Here is a 6,700-nt window from a genome sequence, read left to right as displayed (position 1 = left end):
GGATCAAAATCATCAACGTAGCGCAAAACTGCAAGTGCAAAGATGATGCGTCAGTTTCTCATTATTATTCATAGCGGAGTTTTCTTATCCTATGAGAAGAGCCGGTTTCTTAATTATTCATGACTGCACGTGCTTTCCGAAGGCAGGGCAGAACTGTCTTGCTGTGAGACACAGACCCACAGCACACAGTATTTAGCTGTTCATGAAGGGTCGTATGTGTTTGTTTCCATGTTCCACAGGGTTTGTTGCATGTTTTTCTCAGCCATGCTGTCAGGGCATTTTTGTCTGGAGAGCAGCGAGAATTGGAGAATGGCGGACGTTGTCTTTTATCAGGAGTTCGTTCACATTTAGACACATCGCCGTGCTGCTGTGTTCGCCTAAATCCTAATGGTTAAAATAGACGGGGCAATTAAGAGACCTGCCGCGCTGAGTCTGCATTCAGACCTGGGGATTGAGGGAGAAGTCCTCAATAATAGTGTTTATATGAACACGATTATCTTTATAATGATATAAACAAGGCGAGGCAGTGGCGCAGTAGGTAGTGCTGTCGCCTCACAGCAAGAAGGTCACAGGGTCGCTGGTTCGAGCCTCAGCTCAGTTGGCGTTTCTGTGTGGAGTTTGGATGTTCTCCCTCCGTTCGCGAGGGTTTCCTCAGGGTGCTCCAGTTTCCCCCACAGTCCAAACACATGCGGTACAGGTGAATTGGGTAGGCTAAATTGTCCGTAGTGTATGAGTGTGTGTGTGAATGTGTGTGTGAATTCATCCCATAGATGGGTTGCGGCTGGAAGGGCATCCGCTGCGTAAAAACTTGCTGGATAAGTTGGCGGTTCATTCCGCTGTGGCGACCCCGGATTAATAAAGGGACTAAGCTGACAAGAAAATGAATGAATGAATGAATTAATGATATAAACGGTGGTTGTGTGTGTATATGAAATTACGAATAACAAAGCAGGGCATTAAATGACTGTTTTTTCTTTGCATTTTAACATTGTAAACTATAAAATCATGCGTCTCCTCACGCTTTGAGCCGACTGACAACAGTTGTTCGCTCCCCTCCTTTTCCCCTGCTGGCCACACCCACTCCAGCCCTTTGCTCACGGAGCTCCACGCCCATTATGATGCATCTTTTGAGAAAATTCTGAGGTAGACCTGAACTGAAAGTGGAGGGTGTCATGGCCCTTTAAAACACAGCTGCACTGATATGCATTAATTCATGCTTAACTAATGCACAAATAAACATCAGTGAATGTGACTCAAAGATCTAAAATATTCATTAGTAATTATTGCATCAACAATTGATAACAAGAAACAGCAATTAATCTTGTATAACAGATTGTTAATTATCTAGACTTTCATTAGTTGCTGATATAATAAATCAAGGAAAAATCTGTTCATCATGAGTTGATGATTATCTCTGCATTAAAGCATAATTTAACGCACATTAGTGCACCCACAGTGTTTTACGCTTATATTGTTTTAAGTGTTGCCTTTTTTTAGAATAGTGATGCAATGATAAGGATAAAAGAGTCTTGCTCTTTTACTTTCTGTCTGAATGACTGAAGAATGTTGCAGCACTGGTTAAATGCAGTGAAGTTCAGTCACTGATCAAATGACAGAAAATGATAGTTTTGCAGGTTTAGTGAAACAGGCTGAAGAAAAACTGAAAGAAAAAAAGTGTTTGGGGTAATTTTAGATCATACTGAAGTTCATTTGAAGTACCTTGAGAATACGGTGCATTAAGCTTTTACCTTGAAGATTTCTTATTTAAACACAAGTATCATTAAAGGTGTCAGTAATCACTGACTATGTGGTGTAATACAGATATAAAATATACTGTTTATAGTTGAATTATTCATACTGTAAAATGTTATTGAAACAATATAGGTTCATGTTATACTTTTTTTACTTTATTTATATTTACTTATTAGAAACAAAACAGCAAACTCAGAATGAACATTGATTTAAAGTTGTGTGCACTTAATTCAGTGAGATTCTTGATTGCTTACAATTACCAATAATAATAATAATAATTAGAGTTATTATTATTATTATTAGAGTGATTTCTTAAAAGAGTTTGTTTTAAAGAGTTATTTTATAATGCAATAACATTTCACAATTTTATTATTTGCACTGTATTTTTGATTAAATGAATGCAGCCTTGGAGCAGGATAAACTTATTTTGACACATTTAAAAACCCTACTGACCCCAAACTTTTGATCTGTAGTGTATATTGTATGAATTGATCTCATATATACAGTTGAAGTCAGAATTATTAGCTCCCCCCTGAAATAATAGCTCCCCTGTACATTTTTTTCCCACAATTTCTGTTTAACGGAGAGAAGATTTTTTTTAACACATTCAACACACTAGATATTCTTCAAGACACTTCTATACAGCATAAAGTGACATTTAAAGGCTTAACTAGGTTAATTAGGTTAACTAGGCAGGTTAGGGTAATTAGGCAAGTTATTGTATAAGGATGGTTTGTTCTGTAGACTATAAACTTGCCTAAAGAGGCTAATCATTTTATATTTTATAAATTTCATAAAAAATTAAAAACTGCTTTTACTCTAGCCGAAATAAAACAAATCAGACTTTCTCCTGAAGAAAAAAAATATTATATTGTGAACATTTCCTTGCCCCGTTAAACAAAATTTAGGAAACATTTAAAAAAGAATAAAAATAATCAAATGGGGGCTAATAATTCTGACCTCAACTGTATGCATTGGATTGATCATGACTAAATGACTAAATGATCATATTCAAGGATCTCATTTAATAGCTAAGTAAAATTAGTTTTGTTGTCTTTCTGAGTTTTGATTTTTGAGATTTATGATCTCCACATTCTGCGGCTTTCTTTGCAATTGCTCAGCTTACTTGCCATGGTGACACTATGATAACATGCAAATTCCACTTTCTGAGCCAAAGCTTTTGAAGAATGTTGCTGCACTGGTTTAAATGTTCTTTGAAAGAAAGATGGCATGAGTTTGTCATCAGAAATATTCCTGTACTGTTTTTGCTCTGAAAATGTAAAAAAAACACTGTTTAAAAAAAAAAAAAAAAAAAAAAAAACATTTGACAGCGATAGAGCAACTTCTAAAACACAACTGGAGCCAATCAGCAGTAAGTGACGTGTATAGCTACAATAGCAGAGATGGCAAAAGGGGTGTGGTCCTGTTGGGTTATGGGCGTGTCTGTCTAAATATCAACACTGTCATAATTAGTGTAGTGCATGTTTAATAAAGGTAAAGAGAGCCAGAAACTGAAAAGCTGCTGGGACACAGAGTATTTAGTGTGACAGATATTTAAGTTCATGTCAGAACAGTCTTTTGATAGAGCTGTTAAGAGAATTCCAATATCTTCATAAAACCCCTGTAATATAGCCTATAATTACTGGCCTGCAGCACATTTGCAGTTGACTTTCAGAGCCTCACAAGGAAGGAAGAAACATGTTATGTTAATTTAAGCAGTTCTTTTCATCCCTGAAGGTGCATGGAATGCATGGATTTCATATATTATGTTACATACAATATCCAGAAAGGATTTTACAGATCAATTTCCAACCCTAGGAATTGAGTGCTAAAGTGATAAGGCTGGTTTGGCCATGTTTATTTTCTAATTTTTTATTGGTCTTTTGTATGACAATGCAAATTAAATATCGAGAGAGGTAAGCAGTTATATATTGTTCAATGTTAATCCCATCCCCAAACCTCTTATTCATTAATTAACAAAACAAAAGACAAATAAATAAATAAATACGGGGGTGACGAAGTGGCGCAGTAGGTAATGCTGTCACCTCACAGCAAGTAGGTCGCAGGTTCGAGCCTCAGCTGGGTCAGTTGGCGTTTCTGTGTTGAGTTTGCATATTCTCCTTGTGTTCGCTTGGGTTTCCTCCAGGTGCTCCGGTTTCCCCCACAGTCCAAAGACATGCGGTACAGGTCAATTGGGTAAGCTAAATTGTCCATAGTTTATGAATGTGAATGAGTGTGTGTGGATGTTTCCCAGAGATGGGTTGCGGCTGAAAGGGCATCCGCTGTGTAAAAACGTGCTAGAAAGTTCATTCCGCTGTGGCGACCCCTGATTAACAAAAGGACTAAGCCAAAAAGAAAACGAATGAATGAATTATGAAAAATGCAAATCAGATTTTAATGAGGCAGTGTGAATTGTCAGAGTCTGTGTTTGGTTCTGATTGGCTTGTTTTTTACTATGATTTACATGAGAACAAGAAATCAATGGTGTTTAATGCTCACTGTATTACTGAATCATTTTTATTCAGCTATGCCTAGGTATATCCAGATTTTTATGCTATGACACCTTGTAAAGTAAATATAGGTGTTTTCTCTTTTTTTTCTTTGCTTTTTTTAGTTTGAGATTCATGAGAGTTTTCTGTTTACTTGTGCTTTTTGATTTGTATCATGGGAACTTTTAACATAGAAACGCTAAACAATGTGACTTGTGTTTGCAATGTTAGTAGTTTAAAATGATATGTTGTAATAATTACAGTATATTAATTGATAACATAAGGGAGTCATGTACGAAGTTCCTGTCTGTTGAATCTAACTCAAGTGTAAAAAAACAGCTAGTGATCGACAGCTTTGGTAACTTTATAAAGAGACTTTCATTGTCTGCATGGATGACAGGATAATGGTTTCCTAGAAGTCATGCTTTAAAGCCAACATGAGTAAACTTGAAGATCAAGTTTGACTAAAATGAGGAAACACACTCTACATCTCATTAGATGCAGATAAATAGCACTGTTTTCAATCTCAGTTCATGCTTGTCTATTATTATATTGTCACATTGTCATATAAACCATATGAACATAATAATAATAATAATAACAATAATAATAATAATAATAATAATAATAATAATAATAATAATATACAAATATATATATATATATATATATATATATATATATATATATATATATATATATATATATATATATATATATATATATAATTTATTGATATATGCATTAAATTAAAATTAACATATATGCCAAAGATTTTTACAACATACAAAGAATTGCACATTTAAAAATAGATTAAGATAATACAATTAAAGAGTTAAATTAACATTGACACATCAAATTAAACTTTTACTGACTTTACTCATTTAGTATATATATATATATATATATATATATATATATATATATATATATATATATATATATATATATATATATATATATATATATATAATTAGGATATCTAGGCAGGTTAGGGTAATTAGGTAAGTTGTATAATGATGGTTTTTTCTGTAGAATATTGAAATAAAATAGCTAAAAGGAGCAAAAATTTTTGACCTTAAACAGATTAAAAAAAAAAAAATGAAAACAGCTTTTATTCTAGCCAAAATAAAATAATTAAGACTTTCTCCAGAAGAAAAATATAATCTTTCCTTGCTCTGTTAAACATAATTTGAAAAAAAAAAAAAAAAAAAAAACAATGTGGCTAATAATTCTAAAATAATATAAATCTAATAATAATAATAATAATGATAATAATAATAATAAAAATAATAATAATAATAATAATAATAATAATATATACTGTATAATGTATTTCAGGATTGTCTCTTTATGTTTATATTAGTCAGTACAGTACATTTACATAGGAGCTGTTATTGTCAATTTCACAAGCAGCAGTCTGATTCTGTTAGGCCTCAAAATGTATTTTAAATGCAAACAATTGTGAATAAAATCAGTTTATTATTAACACAAAGAAAACAATACTGTTGTGTCATATGATCTGCGGTACTATAGTGACAACTGTCTCACAACAGAAATATTCCCTGCTGTGCACAGGCGTGACTTCACACTTCATATGCCTTAAACACACTTGCATTACAGAACAACATGCATGGGATTATTTGATTTTTTTTTTTTAAGTCAATGGAAAGTTCAACATAACTTTTGTCTTTTTTATTACTAAAAATGGTAACTCTGAGACTTTAGAGTTGCTGAATAATGACTGGATTCACACTGTCCTGCAGAAAAGTTGTGATGTAAAATGAGAAAGAGAGTAGAGCAATGATTGAAAATTTAGAAAACACATTTCGGTGGGATCCCATACATAAAAGTGCCTAAATCCATACCTGCAGTCAGGAGAGAATAGTGCACATCACAAGGTATTTGATGAGCTAAAATAAGAATTGGAAAAATGTAGAACAGTTTTACATCCTGTAAACGTGGACATTCTGTAATATTCACTTCCTTACATTCTGCAAGCACAAGATTCTCTACTTCAAATTAAATAGTCAACCCACAGAACCTGAGGAAGGCTCACTCTATAAAAGAAAATACATGAAATAATATTAAAAAGTCTGCTGTTTCATAAATATACACTTTATTTGTACAATATTACTTGATATTTAAGCATTGCACAGCTGCTTTTACGACTTTACAGTTCACTTTAAGGTTTGTGTTGGAGTTCTCAATGCATTAAAAATACACAATAACATGTATGTCCAGGGCCGGCCCAAGCCTTCAGGGGGCCCTAAGCAGGATTTTATTTGGGACCCCCTTGGTGCAAACAATATGACAAATTATTGTCAATCCTTGATTATTCGCACACTTTAAAATATTTTAAGATGTGTTGCTCACATCATAGGATGTTTTAAGACAATTCTAAATATTATTCTGCAGAAACAACCTCCTATTGATCCCACTTTTTATGACTACTTGCC

Source organism: Danio rerio, chromosome 12 (assembly GCF_049306965.1).
Source record: "Danio rerio strain Tuebingen ecotype United States chromosome 12, GRCz12tu, whole genome shotgun sequence".
Classification (NCBI taxonomy): domain Eukaryota; kingdom Metazoa; phylum Chordata; class Actinopteri; order Cypriniformes; family Danionidae; genus Danio; species Danio rerio.
The sequence above is the reverse complement of the archived record's forward strand: the minus strand, read 5'-3'. Positions refer to the sequence as shown.